This window comes from Sciurus carolinensis, chromosome 3 (genome assembly GCF_902686445.1).
Source record: "Sciurus carolinensis chromosome 3, mSciCar1.2, whole genome shotgun sequence".
Lineage (NCBI taxonomy): Eukaryota > Metazoa > Chordata > Mammalia > Rodentia > Sciuridae > Sciurus > Sciurus carolinensis.
Window position 1 is genome coordinate 110,948,179 of NC_062215.1, and position 19,922 is coordinate 110,968,100.

The 19,922-nt window shown below is 36.3% G+C and overlaps 1 protein-coding gene across 5 annotated transcripts in view; it reads right to left on the reverse strand.

Annotated features, from left to right (window-relative positions):
- Window positions 1-19,922, reverse strand: part of Rbms1 (RNA binding motif single stranded interacting protein 1) — a 205,625-nt gene that overhangs the window by 126,010 nt on the left and 59,693 nt on the right. Inside the window, exon 1 of one of the 5 annotated variants that reach the window (XM_047544424.1) lies at window positions 12,944-12,964. The exons of the other annotated variants lie outside the window; for them this stretch is intronic. The gene's annotated coding sequence lies outside the window, so the exon portion shown is untranslated. Of the gene's footprint in view, window positions 1-12,943; window positions 12,965-19,922 lie in introns of those variants that run through there. 5 annotated transcript variants of the gene reach the window in all.

The following is a 19,922-nucleotide window of genomic DNA, read 5'->3' on the forward strand; positions in this document are numbered from 1 at the left end:
TAGGTAAGGGGAGGTCACTTTCAATAACTGTTGAATGGCTGAATGAATACACTTACTAAGGCTGTGTATAGTGCACACTTAGTTTTAAAATACTAAAAAAAAAAAGTCTGGCAAAGGTTCTGTTTCAAGAGCCTAGGTGCACTGAAGGAAGTTTGTTTTTGTTTTTTTTTTTCCGATTTATTATTATTCATTTTCCTTTAAAGAAATTATGTGTTGGAGCGGGGCCATTTCTGTATGACTGGGATGACCATGAACAGTATCAGAGATCACACTCTAAGGCAAGAGGAGCATACAAACAAGGATAATAGGGATGGAGCAACCACTACATGCAGAAGCCTGTAATCTAGGAGGGAGATGAGACATACAAGTGATGATGCCTTCTGAGGCTTAAAAGACCTTATATGACTGGAATTTGGTAATCTTAAGGTAGAAGACATCTGTTCCATAGAAACAATTCTAAAATGACACTTTTTCATTTTCGAATTTCTCACATCTCATTTTACTTTCATAGCAGACCTATTGGGGTTGGAAGGGTTATCAGGCTTACCATTCTGGTCAGGGGGAAAAGTTAGGTAAGGCCAATTGACCTATCCACAGAGCTAGTAAGTAATGGCAAACCAGGGTTAAAATCTAGACCTAGCTTCAGTCCTGAGCCCCTTCAAACTCTATAATGCAACACCTCAATAAAAACCTTATAAATAATGCTCGAGTTCCTAGGGGAATACTTGCAACCCAGGCAGCACCTGAGCTGTTGTGCACCAATACTGCAAGGCATTAAGCAGTACCAGTCAGGTGGCTGAGACGATAATGTGTTGTGGGAGTCACAGGAGAGAGAGAGAGAGAGAGAGAGAGAGAGAGAGAGAGAGAGAGAGAGATCAATACAGGCTACAACATGGGTAGGTGATGTTCAGCTGTATAAATATTTTGTTTGAAGGATAGTCAGAAAGCAGCACTGTATATATGACCTATAAAACAGAAGTAGACACTGAAAACTAGTCTGAGAAAGGATGGAGCTTTGTGATAATCAAAGCCAAAATCATTTTCAATTGATAAACTCTCTGAATGGGGCAGATGAGGAAGAGTCAAAAGCTCAGGGAATTCTCATCCTAATATACTTTAACACACAGAAGAGGAGCTTTTAAATGAAATTTCTAAAAAGAAAGTCTGATGGTGGAGTTAAGTTTTCAAAGAGAAGACAGCCAATGAGATAAGAATAGAATATTTCTATCAAGAAAACAACTAACCTACATAAGATTCAAGGTTCTATCACTGCTGCTTCTCTGAATTTCAAACACCCTGTTTTATTTGGATCAAATTGAAAACAAAAAGGATTTAAGAGGAAAAATTCATTCAAAATTATTTCACATTATAATCTTTAATGCAAAAAATTGGCCACATAGTATTGGTTAATGTAAGAAATTCACACTAAAAGAAAATCGTATTAAAGAGTCCCTATTTAAAAGCTCATGGAACCTCTGGGTCCTCACAAAACAGAGAGAAGAAAGGAAACATTTTAAAAGGAAGAGATGGAGGGAGGAAGGAAGGAAACATGGGGTCAGCAAATTTATATTTCTACTTTTTCATGGTACAAAACAGAGTTGAAAAATGCATGCTATTTCTAAAGTAACAACACTATTTTCTATTATTAACTATTTGCTTTTTAAAAAATGTGCAATTCTTATTCCAGACTTAAAGGCTCCCTAGACACATATAAAATTCACATGTATATATAAAAATGAAAGCACTATAATAAAATAAACTATACCCATAATCCTAGAAAGTATATAGAACAACATAAAGAAAGTCACATTCTGATGAGTCTCACCAGAAGTCATATTCTGATGATTCTTAAACGTATCCTGGTACACAAAATAGAAGAAACAAATTTGTCCTACTGCTGCTTCTCTGAATGGACTATGAAATAATAATAGCTGTCATTTACTGGATAACTTCTATATTCTAGGCACTAAATATGTGTGCACACACACACACACACACACACACGCACACACAAAAGCTGTGAGAGAACAATGACTGACTATCCAATTTTACTAAAGAGAAACGGGCTCAGAGGTTTTAAGTAAATGGCCCAATCATAGATCTGATACACAGTAGAGCTGGGGTTTGAACTCAGATCTCTCTGACTCCAAAGTACCCTGTCTGCAGGGTACTTTGTTATCATTGCTGTGAGCTGGGGATGAAGTTCAAGCTACACTTCAACACTTTTAAGATCCTGGGCAGGGTAGTGTAGGTGAACATGCCTTTTTCACTTATGGTATTTTCAAGTTACACAGAGTTTATTGGGACATAATCCCATTGTAAATTGGGGAACATGTGTACGCTGAATTTCTATTCAGTTGACAATAAAAGTAAACTTTCCACTATTTGAATATATACTGAATGTAAAGGTATATATTTTGGCTCAAAACCTAGCAACTAAATCTTCGTAAATAATGGTTGCTAAGGTATAAACTGCAACCAAATTTATTTTATGGGATAGTTGGTGGCATGGAGTTGAGAGAAAGGCAGAGAGAACTATCTTCTAGAAGCTTGAATGGAGTTTAGGTGAAAGGTATTTCCTGAATCTTGCACTGGCATATATTTGCCCTCAAAAAATATGGGAGGCCATATTAAAGATTAGTTTCACTATGGGATTCCTAGATGGTTATAGACAACTAAAACTCTAATCACATTTAGGACACTTCTCTCTATGGGGAAACATACTTCAATTTCAAAACAAATAATTCTCACATGAAAAATTTTGGAGATAAGTTACTCCTCTGTTCTTACAGAACAGTTAAAAGTTCAAAGCTCAGTTGAATTTTTGATATGAGTAGTGTAAAAAATAAATTTCTCTTCTCACCTTTTTCTATAAAAACTAGTATATACCTGCTTATTCATTTCAAAACAAAAAAAATCTGACAGAAGACAAAATGAATTAAAATTTTGAGATTTTGTTAATGAATCTGTACCTGTAGATCAAAGTCTACAGAAAAATAAAGGCAACTGGGGAACCAGGACAAAGAGCAGCTCATTTTTCATATATTGTGGAGTGCTGCTTTCCTCTCTTACCTAGATGTTTGCCTCAATCCTATATTCTTCAATTGTGGAGACATGCCTACAAGCAAGCCTATAAAAATTAAGGCCTTATTTTTTCAGAATATTTTAAGATACTTCAAAGAAGTTTTCATAAATTATAGTAAAACTCACAACTTATGAAAGAAAGATATGACTAGGTAATCTCTGAAAGTAGTTTACCTAAAGAGCTGGAAGCAACGTAATCTTCCATGTATGTCAGCAAACTATGGGCAAAGGGTTAGAGCGGAAGTGAGGAAGTAATTGGTATGCTGGGAAAATTGATAATCATACCAACTGGTGCTACAGGACCTGGGGAAAAAAAAAGAAAGTACTCAGAACACCAGCAGAATTTGTGAAAACCTGGAGCCCAAATCTTTAAATCAAAGAAAACAAAATTAACTGAAATCTGGAATGACCATCCCCTTTCCATGAGTAAAAAATCAACTGTATGAAAGCAACTTTGACAATGTACAGCAAACTACCTGGAACAAGCAAAACCCTCTTGTAAGCTAAGGATGGCAAAAGGTTATTATCAGACATTCCTGGGGGGGCGGGGGCAGTGGTCTGTAACACAGGTAAAGTTTTAAAGCATTCAAAGCACAGAAGGAAAAAAAAATTAAAAAGAACAGTTTCTTTTCTCTTCAGTTGATAAGATCAATATTAAACTAGGTCTGTTTCACCTGAAGAGGAGGATGCTAGAATAATTAATGACGTCCTTTATGTAAATGAGAATTCTGAAAAGCTTTTCATTCTCCACTGAAATATAAAGTTCAAACAAGAACATACACAATTACAAGTGCGTTTACATTTGGTTGAATATGTATGAAGGCAAACTTTCCAACGTGAGGATATCTAGTGTAGAGTCCTGAAACAGGATACTTATGGAGCTTACAAAAATTTCCCATCCTTTGTGTTTTTAAGAATGACTAGTTCTGGGTTATCTAATACACTTAACACATGGGCGAACTGACGACAGACCTGTGGCAAATTGACACTCCCCCGGCGAAGAGAAGGCAAATGAGGAAATTCTGGTGTTGTCATGGCAATATGACTGATCATGACATCAGCAATTCCTAATTCCAAACTGTAAAGAGCACTCCCAGGATGCTGACACCATATGAAACAGATTCTCTTCAGAACCACCCCTCTTTCACCTCCCAATTGAACATTGGATCTAGAGACAAATATAATGATGTTTCAACCAGAGAATTACTGTTAAACTACTGTTAGCTCCTTCTGTTAGAGAAAGTGCTACAAGAAAGAAATATATAACTTCTAAAGACATCTACGTTTTACAGACCTGTTTTATATATATCACAAATACGGTCATAATAAATATATATATAAATGTTAACCATTTATAAGCTGGACTGGTGGCACACACCTGTAATCCCAGAGGCTCTGGAGGCTGAGGCAGGAGGATTGCAAGTTCAAAGCCAGGCTCAGCAATTTAGTGAGACTCTGTTTCAAAATAAAAAATAAAAAGGGCTGGGGGTGCTGGGAGTTACAGCTCAGTGGTAGAGCACCTGCCTAGCATGTGTGAGGTACTGGGTTCGATCCTCAGCACCATGTAAAAATAAATAAATAAAATAAAAGAATTGTGTCCATCCACAACTAAAAATTAAATAAATAAATAAATAAAAGGGCTAGGGATATGGTTCAGTGGTTCAATTCCTGGAACTCCCCCACAAAAAAAATTACCATTTATAAAATGCTTTATTATGCAAAACCTTATTAAAATCTCAGGACAGAGGCAGAGCAGGTTCCTTCTACTCCTACTTTTGAACAGGTAGATAGCCTCAGGTAGGTTAGGTTGCTTGCCACAGATTATGAAGTCCAGAAATACAGAATTTCAGAGTAGGAAATAATTATTAAGGGTTAGTCACCGCATCTGGCATTTGATAAGCATTTGCTAAGTATTTCAATAACTGAATGAGTGCGACTGTCTCTCCTTGGACACATCAACTAATAATAAATCCATTCCCTCTATTCCATATTTAGAAAGTTCTTTGTTAAACAGCCTTGACATTAAAACCATCCATCACTTCTACCCCAGTACTAGAATCTGATTTCTGTGTATTATAATATGCTTTTCTCTGTATTCTACATTACCATAAAAGTGAGGGCTCAGTCATCTTTCTGAGCCTGACAACCTCATGAGATTGCTTAACAGTTTGCATATCCCTAATGATTTACTTAACCTATGGTCCTGCATACAGCAGGTTTTGTTGGATGCATGAATGGGGAGGGAAACTAGCTTTCTTACACATACAAACAGAAGGTAGAATGACTGTTTTCACCCTCTTTCCAAAACCATGAATACGCACAGACTATAATCCCAGCAGTTTGGGAGGCCGAGGCAGGAGGATCACAAGTTGAAAGCCAGCTTCAGCAACTTAGTGGGGCCCTAAGCAACTTAGTGAGACCCTGTCTCAAAATTAAAAATTAAAAAAGGGCTGGGGATGTGGCTCAGTAATTAGCACATTCCTGGGTTCAATCTCTGGTATACACAAAAACAAAAACATGAATACCTGAGTTAGAGCTAAATGAAACTGTAGTTATCAAATTGGTAAAGAATAAGCTTTGCAAATTGTATTAAGCATAGTGAATTTGCATCCTAATCTTTGGATCACTTGGGATAGTAAGAGGAATAATAGTAAATGTTCCATTTCGCATCTCTATGTGACTAAGAAGAGATTCCATGACAAAGTAGTTTCTTTTGACCGCAATTATTACTGCCAAAATAAATCTTCTGGCTTTATTTCTTGGGTAAAGGAGAAAGGTCCTAGTCATTTCTCTACAATCAGTATCCTACAAATATTTAGATATTAACTGTACATCACACAATCTAAGATGCTACTGATTGTACAATGCCCAAAGTTACAGAGGTGCTGATGTTGAAAAAAGTAAAATGACAGTAATTACGAGACACCATAAATTATAAGATGTATCCCAATTTCAAAGATGTTGAAACGTGAAAAAGGCGAGTCGTAGAATCTATGAAGAAAGGCATTCAGGTGCATAAACACGCTGCATCAAAGGTACACACATCTTTTTCATTCATAACTTAAGCTATAAAAATAAATTTTGTCAGACACTCATTTTTAACCTTCCTAAGAACACAGAGCACTAAGTGGCTACAAGTAAATGAGTCATACACTCAATTTTTCCAAGGAGATTTGACAGTAGTGGGCACAGTCTCCAGGAGGCAGAATGAGAAACTTTCCCCAATCTCACAAAGTCATCCATCACAAGAGAGCACGCTGAACTGTTTGTTTCCCTCCCTTGCCATCTCCCTACAACCACATCAAGCAACACCTGTTGTGTTTTATAGGTATAGTGAGTGCATTTGTATAATGAGAAAGATTAAAGGGAGATGAATCTAAATCTGACTTCCCCCCAGTTCTTGCTATTAGTGCTTTAAAAGTTGTCAGTTGCATGCCTAATCCGCCCCTGCCAAACACACACGAACACACTCAAAAGTATCAGCAATTAGTAATGTTTTGGAACACAGCATCAATTCCAATATGTGAGTCTTACAGACTTCCATCCTCTCATAGGACCTAGTGTAACAGTCTTCAGTCTTCCTAGGATTTCAGATTAGAAAAGTAATTTTGCATAGATCAAGTCAGGTAAAAAGACACATCTGAAATGATTATTGCAGTCCTTAAATTTGTTAGGAGGTTACAAAGTGAATCAAAAGCAATCTCTTTAATAGGTGAGATGACCTACTTAGAGAAAAAGTTGTGAATGATTCCCATGTGGAGCAACAACTATTAGTATCTGATAATTCACAAATGTTCAGGAACCAATTAGTCTCCTTGCAGATCCTCCTCTTCTTCATGCACCTCTCTTCTAGTCATTTCACTAATGTGATAATTAAACAACATGAAAAAGTGAAATAATTAGTCAATTTATTTACTGACTATAGGTTGACTTAACAAAAGCTAAGATTATCTGTGAATTTCATTTATCTCTTTCCATTGTTACAAAGGAAAATTAACATGATCTCACCTTGAAAATCATCTTATGGAATTATTAACATTCCAAACCAATGATATAGCCCAAGCCTCTAACTCAGAACCTGGTACACATTAAGTATTCAAATATTGGTTCATGAACATATAAATAAATGAACAATATCTTCAAAATGTATGCAAGTTCTATTCAAATAGGTGTTATTATTCTATTTAATTAAAGCAAGCTTATGATTTGAGGATATCTGTTAATTCAGTGACAAATTTTAAATTTTAGTTTATTAGTCAAAGTTTCTCAGTATTAAAGAATATCATTTCAGGATTCCACAATTCATGATTTCTTGAGTGATCTAAAAATATGTTCTATTTTAGAAGCTCTTTAAGTAAGTAAGAGAATACATGTAAGCTTATTTGCCAAGAATATCATTAAATATATCAGGCTACAAAATATTGCAAATCACTAAGTAGAAATTGTTTTTCCACAGGTTTCTATGTCTGTTTGTATCTTTTATTTTAAAAAATTCATAATTTAGGTTTTTGGTGATTGACAGATCTTTTAAAGTAGATGTACAAACTCCAGCAACTGAAAATCATATAGTTTGTTTTATTCTATCACATAACTTTAAAAAATTTTCTATTAATAAATAAAATGGGCAAATGTTGATAAGTGTTGAAGTTATTCTCGTTACTTTGGCTTATGTTTGAAAACTTCCACAATTAAAGCATTTTTAGCTGATATCCGTGCATAAAAGTCTTGTTGAGGTTGATTCTCCAGATTTCAGACAACAGGAGCAAGTTGATTCTTGTTGGTACAAACACATAGGAAGTGACTACAGAGCTGGTTTTGGGTTTTCTTTTAAGTAACTGCTTTATCTACCCATTTTATCCTTTTCTCCTGAATTCCTCATAAGAAAGAGGAAAACAAAAAGAAAAAGCCATTTAAAAAGTTGAGATTTAGGACTAGTCTAGATAGTACAAAGGTGACGGTGAGTCCATTAGGAAATACTATAACTCTAAGTGTGGCTTTGAGTAAGCAGAGCATATTCAGCTAATTTCTATACTTGATGATAAAAACACACTATTTCTAAATTAGCAGCATCTCTATGGCTCTCTTTTTCTCCATATCTTCTAATCCATTAGTTTCCTCAAGCTAGAGTTGCTAGACTTTCTTTTGTTTTTCCCTCTGACTAGTCATTATTTATGCCAAATTGTTATGTACACTGCTTTCAAAATAACTTTTTATGGCCTCTTTGACCATATGATTCTACTTCCTATAACTCTCACATCAAATGCAAATTCTGAAAGAGGCTTGCAAAACACTCCACTCTCTTAACTCCTCTACCCCTTTACCTCTATCCCAGCTACTATTTGTGTTTTGGCTGCCCACGAAATCACTCTTTTCTGGCTCTGAGCTTTGCCAGGAAACAGCCTCTGTTTTTTCCATCGGCCAAACCACACTCATCCCTCCCTCCTTCTGTTTACTCTGTTGAAATCACAGCTCTCGGCCTGGCCCCTCTGAGTTTTTCCTGCTCTCATCTATTTTCCAAGGTCTCTTACTATATTTTCTAAGGACTGTCTTGATGCCTACATTAGGCCAACTTACTGTCTTAACATTATAAATTCCTCCACCAAAGAAACCATGGCCAAGATTTAGCATGTCTCTCTACTATTTACTATATCAAAAGCATGCTGTGAGAGCTCAGCAAGTACTTACTGACCTGGCTTCACTATGCACCTTTAATTCTCACCGTCCTTTCCCCTCTAGCACGCCTGAGTGTTTCTGTACATTCCCATCAGTCACTGTGGCTCACTTACACATGACCCCAAACCAGAAATGATGAGGAAACACTCCCATTTTTACCTGAAAATCATCTGCATAAAGAATGAACCAGAAAGTGGGTCATAGGAATCCAGAAAAGATAAACATTTAACTTCAGTGCCTTATCTATCTATCCATCCATCCCTATCTACCTACTTATCCATCCATCTGTATCATCTGTATCTACCCATCTATCCATCCATTCATCCATCCATCCACCCATCTATCCATATTCACCTATCTACCTATCTCTATCATTAAAACAACAACAACAGTTCTTTTGTAAGGTATATACAAATTATAACCTCATGACCTAAGAGAGTTTGGAAATGACTAAATATTTTCTTGGGTAAGCATTTACTTATTAAAACCCAAGATGGTACCAAAATATATTTTAGAATTACTTTCCCCTGATGACACAACTTCCCTTCAAACTCCAGTGGTTGATTCTTCTGTCTTCCCTACACCAAGAGACATCTACGACTTCCTTGTTCCTCTTTAGCACAAAACAACACAACCCTGAGATCCACTCCCTCTCGTTCAATCACCTACCACTGCCATTTTTAGTACCAACTAGTGGACAAAGCATGGGCTTTCAGTAAAAACTACCCCATTTAAATTCTACTGCCCATAGCTCAGCAACCTTCATTTAGATCTATTATTCAACTGTTAAAAGGGGAAAGGCAACATCTCCCTTATAGTTATTTTCAAGAAGCAAAGAAGACACTTCGATTTGATAAACTGTGAAGATCAGCATCATTTACTTACCTTCAGCAAACTTCCACCTTTCTTAAGATAAATTTAGCAGGAGCTAAATGCCTTTCCTGAGTGATATAATCATTTCATCTAAAACCCCAGACTTAGTTGCACTTCAGGAGAACCTGTGCATTCACTGCAGTGGCTGACCTCACTCTGTCTCAAGTCTGAACTTCTCATTCTTGTACCCATTCTGCACTCTAATTCATGAAACAATAGTATTAGACAGCTTAATATGTCCCAGACACTGTTACGAGCATTTCCCAGGCATCACTTCATTAATCCTCACACCATACTGTCATTCATCCCATGTTATTGTTCCCCCTTTCATAGGTACAAACTCATTTTCCTTAGTCTTCCATTCTTCTGGTCTATTGGCTCACATCATTATCACCAGCACTACAACCCTCCCTCTCCTCCACCACATTTCTCTTACCCAACTCAGTCCCAAAGTAGGCCCATTTGAGTATGTTATTTCTAGTACCCAGCATTCATGGCTCTTGTTGTTAGTTGTTAGTTTATAACTCTTCCCATCCCCATCCCCATCCAACTCTCCCTGACTCAACATTGTACCATTTTGCTTCCTTGCTTTCACTTTTTCTTGAATACTTAATAACTTTCTTTTTTCACTATCAGAGTAATCCATTAATATAGCTTCCTTTTAGAAACAAGATGCAATGGCTTTTTTCCAGTAAACTGAGTCTTCTCTATCTTTAAAACAGGGGAAGAATGTTTTCCTGGCTTCTTAAGCTATTTTATCCCTTCTCTCCTTCACTGCCAGAGTTCTTAGAAAACCACTGGTCAATGGAGGAAAGTCTGCACAATTCACCTCTCATTCTAGTTTCAGACCACTGTAATCTGGCTTCTGACCCCACCAGTCAACCATACTGCTTCCTGGTTCCCACCCAACCCTACCTAACTCCTCATCAGCTTCAGCCACCCACCTTCATGCAATTCCAAGTTGTCCTCCCATGCCTTGTTTCTTCTCTGTTTCAGATTCTTCCATATCTGACCTCACCTACAGCTAGTGCTTCAGTAATCACCATTGAACAAAAAAAGCCCACAACTAGAGTTCCAAGCGTGGCTCCTCCTTTCCCGGCCTTCAGACCCACCATGGTTCACACTTTCAGGAGACTCCATGCTTCCTGATCAGCTTTCACTTTTCTCTCTCAAGTCACCATTGAAATCTGTGTGCTCTCCACTATGGCCACTTCTCTTATACTTTGGTTGTAGCTATCTGTCCATTTCACTGGAGTATAAGCTCAACCATAGCACAGAACCTACCTCAATGCCTTGTTAACTGTTATAACCCTGGAAATAGAAGTTAATTTAAGTTTATTGACTTATGGGCCCAAAGGGGAAAAAAGTACCATTTCATAAAATTAAGGAGAAAATTTTCCTCACACTTCTGTAGCACTCTTAGTGTCTTGTTTTGTTTTCACACAGAAAGACTGCAGAGTCTGAAAAGCAGTTGTTCTCTAATGAGTGAAAGTACTATTAAATGCATCTGGGGACACTTCCCAAGAGCTGGGGGCAATGAAAGCCTCTTTAATAAGTGACTTTGGACATTCATGCACTAAGAAGGGAAGCTGAGCCACTGGACTTATACTGCTTTTCTGGTTATTTTTCAGCCTTTTAGTTGAAAACTTAAAATGAAAAAAAAAAAAATGGGGGGGTCTTAATTTGGATCTAGGAAAGATTTTACAGAAAGAACTTTAGAACCTCTATTTCAGATTTTTAAAAAAATAAAAGAAAGCAAAGGAATAAAGAATGGATAATTCTTTCCTGGTTTATTTTTATACTGTTAGCAACAAAAAGGTAAACGATGAGGTCAGTTATAGTGACACACCTGTAACCACAGCAACGAAGGAGGCTGAGACAGGAGGATCACACATTTGAGTCAAGCTGAGCAACTTAGTGAGACCCTGTCTGAAAATAAAATTAAAAAGGGCCCCTTGCTGCTAAAATGCTTCCCTAGCATGTGTAAGACCCTGGGTTCAATCTTCAGTACTGAAAAGAAGATAAAAGAAAAGAAACAAAGAAGAAAAAAGATAAGTAGCAATAAAAAAAAGTGGAGGGTTTAAAAAAACATAGAAAGGATGGTTTGCCTTAAGAGTAAGATCTGAAGGCCAAATAAGTCTTCAGATCCTATTAGAAATGTTAATTTTGCCTCCTGAGTGAAATATGGTCAACAGAATGATCGCTTGACTTCTTAGCATTTGAAGTTAAATTCTTACCTCCACTTCTGACACTATAGCTGCTTAAATGGGACGGCATAAAGCAAGAGAGGATTCAGAAGCAGTACAATTTTGTAATGTGATGTGGTCTGAACTCTTACATTTAAATATACATACTTCTTCCATGCCTCTGTAAATAAAGAATTTCTTATTACTGTTACAGTGAACTCTTTTTAACCTTGAGAGATAATTAGGCCTCTTAAAAGTTTTCAAAATTATCTTTTCTCTTCCAGTCACCTTTCAATTCTATCTTCATAGTACTTTTAGAAGTTCATTAAAAGAGAATCTAGTTGGATACAGGGCTCATACCTGTAATCTCCAATCAGGAGACTGAGGTAGGAGGATTACAAGTTCAAGGCCAGTCTCAGCAACTTAGCAAGACATTGTCTCAAAACAAAAAGGGCTGGGGAAAGGCTGGGGTTATAGCTTAGTGGTGAAGCACTTGCCTAACACATGTGGGACACTGGGTTCAATAATCAGCACCACATAAAAATATATAAATAAATAAATAAATAAATAAATAAATAAATAAATAAATAAAATGAAGGTATTGTGTCCATCTACAACTAAAAATATTTTTAAAGGGGTGGGGGTTGGGGAATGTATCTCAGTGATAAAGTATCCTAGGTTCAATACCCAGTACCAATAAAGAAAGAAAAAGGAGAGAAAGAAAGTAAAATGCTTTTTTTTTTTCATTCCCTAACAATGTTCTTCATTTATTCATTTGAATTATGTTATCGGGGAGCCTACTGCTCTTATACCTGTTGCATGCGCTGAATACTTAGGGTAGAGAAAGGGAGGTCATTCAACAGCTAGGGGGCTGTAAGTAAGCTGATCTTGGGTGGAAGAAGTACGGAGACAGAGGAATGAACACTCATAATAGTGACTGTCAGAATTTCAACAGCACTGAGGCTCAGGTGGATAGAATGAGAAGCCAGTATATACCAGCTGCAAAGGAGCCAGACTCTGAAAACACCTAAACAAAGAGTAACTGAATGATACAAGTGGTAGAAGTTCAAGAGGCAAAACTCAAAACTCTTGTTCTTAAAATTGTGCCTTGAACTGAGAATAGTTACCCAGTTTGTCTCCACAAGGCCCTTGGCCACGGCAGTCTGTCAGTCCTAAGTCCTGGGAAGGCAGCTTTCCTAGGGTTCTGCCGAGATCTGGTTCCACAACAGAGATTCTTATTCCCTTATATATTCTTAGGATTATTCCACCCCATTACTTAATGCAAACAGTAGTGAGTCTCTATTCCTTATAATCAAAAGTATCTTGCTAAACAAATACTCACAAAGCTGTGTGAGAAACTACTTCTTATGAGTACTTAGCAATAGCAAGTCATTTCAGAGAAATGATGTCAGGCATCAACATCTGCTTATTTAAGGCAAGTTATTAAATTATTTCCATTTCTTTTAAAACATTTATTTTTTAAAAAATTGAAGTACTTTCACCTACATGATTGGCAGGCATCAAGTTTATTTTACCCATTAGAGTGTTTTGAAAAAATAAAAACTTCTTGTACATAATCTGAGATGCCTCAAATTCTTGAAAAGGAATGACAAGTATAAGCTCCCTCCTGCCAACACACACACAAATTAACTATCCTTCATCAACTTTAAAATATGTCTTTATGTTTATTTATTTCAATGTCTCTAAAATAAACTATTATTTGATACATTTGAGTTAAGTTAATTGTGGCAAATTTTTATAATAAGTGTATGAATGATGTGTTACTTAAATAAGTCTTAGGAATTCTATTTTGGTTTGAAATGTACATGTTTTAGTAAAAGGAAGTAGTTTTCTTGCTGTTAGAAGCTAACAGATTTTGATAAAATGGTCTTAAGGACTTGTTATATTTTAGGAATAAGCACTTCCTGTCCAGATTTGTGCCGCCACCTCATTCCGGGTGACTTCTAAACAACCTAGGGTCACAGTGGCCTCTCTTTAATTAGTATCTCACTGCTGGAAGGAGGGGAGCATGTCAAGAGGAAAAGAATGCAAAAAGACATTATAAACAAAGGTCTTCAAGGCAACTCAGTGGTTTGGTCATGGAATGAAAAAAGTCTAGCTGCTTCTTTGTTACCAAAGCAAGGCCGGAAATGGTTTTGATTCCTGCAAATTGAGAAGGTTGAAATTTTTATGTATGTTTGTTAATTCTGGCTTAGCGTGTTCAACTTTATCATTTCAATCTGATAATCTAGGACTGAAACTATGCATTCATTGTTTAGATGACAAAAAATGATCCATAAAGAAAACAGATGATTCAGTCAAAACTTTTCCATCTAAGGCATGAGTCCACTGAAGTTTATTAATATCCAAGTTATAGTAAGGCAATATTTTCCTTCTTTAAAATAAAGAAGTACAATATTTAGGAAGGTAAAAGTCAATAATACCTATCTAAAAGATACTTTTGAAAATCCAATATAAAATCAAAAAATCTTATACAGTCAGGAAAAAAAATTATATTTAAATTAAGCTCACACTGCAATAAATGAATGAATGAATGGAACATAAAAATGGATGAGAGGGTTAGGGCTGTAGCTCAGTGGCAGAGAGCTTGCCTAGCATGTGTGAGGCACTGGGTTCAATCCTCAGCACCACAGAAAAATAAATAAATGAAAGAAAGGTATTGTGTCCATCTACAATTAAAATTTTTTTTTAAAAATCAGAAAAGTTTTAAACCTGAAAATCAAGATTAACACATTTTAAAATTCTAAAAACACTACATATAAACATATGTGTATATATATATGATTTTGTGTACACATAGATACCATATATATGTACATGTTTATAAAATTCCACCTGAGATTGCACTTTTAAAATTGCAAAAAGTAAAATTTTAAAAATGAGACTGTTTATGAATAAGTAGTCTTTTAGAATACCAAATCTTGTTAAAAACAATGATACTGATGAGTGGTTTCTACTGGGCACTATTTACAAGAAATCACCTCAACAGGGTGCCTACAGCCAGTTTCATAATCACATAGTACACTCATCCTACAGGATTATGTTCCAGGCAAGTTCCAATGCTAAGTTGAATTTCATTCCCTTCAGGAAGTAACTTTTACTCAAGATTGAATACAGCTGTTAGCACAGCCACTGTTCCAAAAACATTTCTATGAGAACTGGAAGAAAACACCATTTTAAGAAATGCAAATTCACTCTCATTATTTCAAATCTGTGCAACTAAAGAGGGAAGGGAATCTCTGGTCTCTGTTAGTTAAATTAGATTTTTATAAATATTCAAGAGAAAACATGCAGGGTGGTTATGAGATGACTGTAAGACTTTCCATGTATTTTTGTGGCCTATATATTTTAATAATCACATCGCTGGTCTGTTTATAACAAATACAATGCCTCTCTTTTTGTTCCAAAAATCAAAGTTATACTTACACTCAATTTTTCTTAAATTTCACCCCCCAGTACAACTCGATTTTTTCTCTTTATATTCACAGAAATGTAGCCTGGCAAATAACATGGGGCGGTCTCAACAGAGGAAATGCTGCCAGTGAAAAACACCGGATGTAATCAAGACCACAAGAGACACATACTCAGTTATGAATGTAGAACCAAAAAAGAGGTACTGGAAAGAAACAAAGCCTAACTTTTGATTGAATGGATTAATTGTTTTAATAAAATCCTGCTAGTTTATCATTTACTCCCAAACAAAATAAAATTTCTGGGAAACATTATAATCCCAGGTTCTACTTGCTGAAGATTTGAAAGAAAAAAAACAAACTATGGATTCTTATCATCACTGGCCATTTTCCTACCTTTGTGGGCAGAACAGAGGAATGCAGCTATCAGCCCGCCAGACAATGTAGGAAAAGTAAATTGGATCGGCTTCTACAAATAATCAAGAAAGCAGTGTTTTATAAGAATGTCTCTACTAATAGCATTACAGAAAATGTCCTTTTAAAAAAGACCAGAGTAAATCTGTCCACAAATGGGAAGGTGAAAGAATGAGTTAATGAATATTCTTAACTTTTTGGCAGTGGGGTGGGGATAGGAAAAGTTAATTTACAAAGTCTGTAATAGCTGTTTTCCTATTCCCACCCTTTGGCATTGTGCTTTCTTTTGTGCGGAGTGATGGCGATAGTTATGAAGAATATTTCCCCATTGGTTAGGAAAATCCAAATTTGAACCTTTTTTTTTTTTTAATTAAAGAGGAAAGTATAAGAGTTTGACACCTTTTTTTTTTTGGCTATTGGTACTTTCTAAGCTTCACATTTCAATTGCTACCTATCGCTTGCTATCTAAAGATTTTTGCTATCAAATACATTCATCTGTCCACAAAATAATTCTTCAGGTAAAACTTTAACATTCAGTTTACTTTTTAATCAGGGACCAGCATATGTTAATCAACAAAACCATCATTTTTATTTAAGATATTGACCAAAGGGAGAAGTTCATACTTTTTATACTTTAAAAGTTAACAGAAAGTCTACTTTCAATTTTTTTTTCTCCACAAACTATGATCATTGTTTCTTAGGAAGGAGAATATTTTTCCTAAGACTTGAAAGGATCTTCCATTACTCATAAAGGAGAAGGTGAGCATTGCGGTAAGAGCCAGTCATTTCCGAAACTATGTTCTGTTATACATAAGTCAGCCATCTTACTAATTCAAGCAAGATCTTTCGGAGGGACAAACACACCTTTTGCCACTAGAGGGAGTTTGAAATTCCCTTTGTATCATCAATACACATGTAGAGTGAATGTGAATTTAACTTCTTGAAACAACAAAGGGTATGATTTTAGTATACTTCTTTTTTTATTTATCAGTAAGACTAAATCAAGAATTAGAGGAAAAAACAGACTAACTCCTTCAACTAGAATAACTACTCTGAACATACATGATGGTTATTACATGCAGCACTTTCACATTAAAATTAACTGAAATTTTTAATCTCTGGAAACCTATTGGTTGAGTTTGATTCTAATTTCTTAGTCATCGGGAATGGGCTCTCTTAATTTTTCAAGTTTTCTTTAATAATAATGATGGCAGAATGTTCCACAGATGTCTCCCACATTTCCTCCCGTTCTGCATGTGCTTTCCCAATGTCACTCAGTTCTCCTAAGTTAAGGTTGGAACCTATTTTACCTCCCCTTGAATATGGCATGGCCCTATGACTAGACCAGAGGAATACAAGCGTATCAATGAATGACTTTTAGATTTAAGCCTGAAAAGACTTTCTCCCAGCTGCCATGATCTCCCAGCTGCTCACATGGAGGGAAGATACCTTGCAAAATGAGAAGCTATGCGAGGCAGAATGAAGCATTCTAGCCCACAACCAGACAACTCTGAGGCATGTGAGTGAGGCCATCGTGGACTTTCTCTCCGCAGCTAGCTCCCAACTGCTGCATGAATTACCCCGCCAAGGTCAAATGGAGCAGAAAAGCCACCCCAGCTGACCTGGGGGATTGTGCAAAATAATAAATCATTGTTTTAAGTTTGAGGTGGCTTGTTACTTAGTAATAGATCATGGAAACAATAATACTAGTAAATACATTTGTATGGTATCCATATTTTTTTAAAAGTCCCTTTATATCCACTATCTCCTATAGCCACACCATGCAGTAGCAAACTAGTCAAAGTTGAATACCTTGTTCAAGATCTCAGAATGCTCAAAATCAAAGTTTACATTTAAAAGAGGTATGTTTCACATAATTCTTAAATAATCAAGTATTTACTACACACTACTCTCTTAAGTGCTTCTTTTTAGTTAGAACTGGTTAATCTAGACAATTGTGCTCATTTCTACTAGTTCCATGGGTTCAAAAAGTAAAAATAACCTTTCTGAACCAGTGCCTTTTTACTTATATACACCTCTAGTCTTTTCTTGATGTTTAAGAAATGTTAACTTCAAAATTCTATGCACAAAGCATTAACATCTTTAAGCAATATTATAAACCAGACTTTTGAAAATGAAATGACCCTTAAAAATTCTTTCCTAGCTTATTTTCATTGTGTTTACAAGTTTTACAATTCCCCTATCTATTTGAGATCTAGTTGAACAAAATAATGACTGGGTATCAAGCCCAGTCCTTTGCATTTTAGTTCCCCTCCCTTCTTCCTCCTCCAGGGTTATCCATGAGATTGCATGTGACTAATGGACATATAGCTCCAGCAAGAGAAAGACATTAGTACTTTCCCATTTCTGGTTAAGTAGTACTTTCCCATTTCTTGGGAAGGAGTTGTGTATGGATAAGAATGACCTCAGAATTCAAGAATGACCTTGTTCACCTAGGCAATAGCCTAATAATAAATTTGAGGAAGATGAGAGCTAGGAATCAGGTTTGCAGAATAAACTAAGTAATCCACCTCCAAGACAGAACAAAATTCAAGGCTTGTAGTCCATCAACCCACTAATCAGTTTGTTTTTTGAGGAGCGTCTCATTATCTTTTGATAGAAAGGTATTGAGGGCATAGTATTTCTTTCTTTTCCACAACAGGCACAGTACAAATGAGAATAAGGAGTGCATATGTAAGTTGCAGAAGTTGAAAGCCAGGAATCCACTGGGAGGCTGAGTTGATAAATGTAGATTAAATCTTCTACTTTATATCTTTCAAAGGATGGCTGCTTTTGATCTTGAGTGAAAGAACCAAATCCTTCATTCACACGGCCCACAAATCTCTGCAACATTTGACACCTACCTACTTCTCTGCACCATCTTGCACCATTCTCTTCCTCAGTACTGAGATCCAGATATTCTGGTCTTTCAGTTCTTCACACTTGCAAGGCAATGAAACCATCCATATGCTTTGCATATGCTGTTCCCTCTGTGTGGGGATGCTCTTCCTTCTGCCTAGTTAACTCCCACTTATCCTTCAAGTCTCAGCTTTGACCTGCTGGAAAAGCTTCCCTCCTGCCCCTTGGAAGAGGCTAGGGCTTCCTATTATACAGTCTTAATATAGCATACTGTATGTCTCCTTTTCTGGCCTCATCAAGTTGCAATTTAAATTATTATTTAATGTCTATCCTCTCTGCTTTATTAGGAAACCTCCTTGAGAGAAGAGGTTGTATCATGTTTTATTCATTGTGTTTTCACCAGTGTCCTGTACCACAGAGAGTAGGTACTCAGTGCTGTTTTCGAGTATATCTATTTTATAGAATTAAATACATACATATCCATATATACATGTATACATTACATTATAGGAACTTTTGAAGATACAAAGAATATGGCAGTTTTCAATAAAAAAGAAAAAGCATAAAAGCAGACTGTTAACAGTGATATGGTAGAGATCTAAAGAATACAAAGTGGGAGAACAGGGAGAAGGTTGACTCAAATTGTGACTTTACAACACTTGCTGGCGGAAAATCTGAAAGAGCCTGTAAGAATGGGCAAAATTTATACTTTTGTTTTTGTGTTACTGTAGAAGCAGTAAAGTTCACAAATGTTCAACCACTCCCTCCAACACTTTTCTGTTCTTCACTCTTCTTTTTCACCTACTGTCCCAAATGCCTTCAGGACTCCAGGAAATTTAAAAAAAAAAAAATTTTTAAGTGACTTAATAGGGTATTAGTAATGCTTTCCTCAAAGAAGTACATTTTAATGATAAACTGTTAAGAGTTATTGTGTAAAGACTGACTTAACCCCTTACAATAATAACTGCTTGGCAGTAGAGGAACTCAGATTAGGAACTGCAAACCAAACTTTTCCAAGAAAAATCCTTGGCTAAGTACAGATGTAAGGAATGGAGAATGCTTGGGGGATAGAGAATATAGGCTGAGCAGGTGACCTGGGGGCATTGTGTCAGAGAAGGAACCACAGCTTTGGGGAAAGCCAGGCTTGCCACAACACTACAGGACATCTTTGTTTACATTGGTATGTCATGACGCAGAGATTGGGAAACGCTGGTGACGAACAAGCATGTCATTTAATGGTTTGGAATTCTGCACAGATACATTAAGAATCCTGCTCCAAACTACCCAGAACAAAGCAGAATTAGACCTGGGAAATCACCCTCGTTGCCCAATCCTCAAGCAATTCTCATTTTTAGGATCCAAGGGGATGAGCTATGAGCTCTTCCTTTCTTGAGGTTTCCTG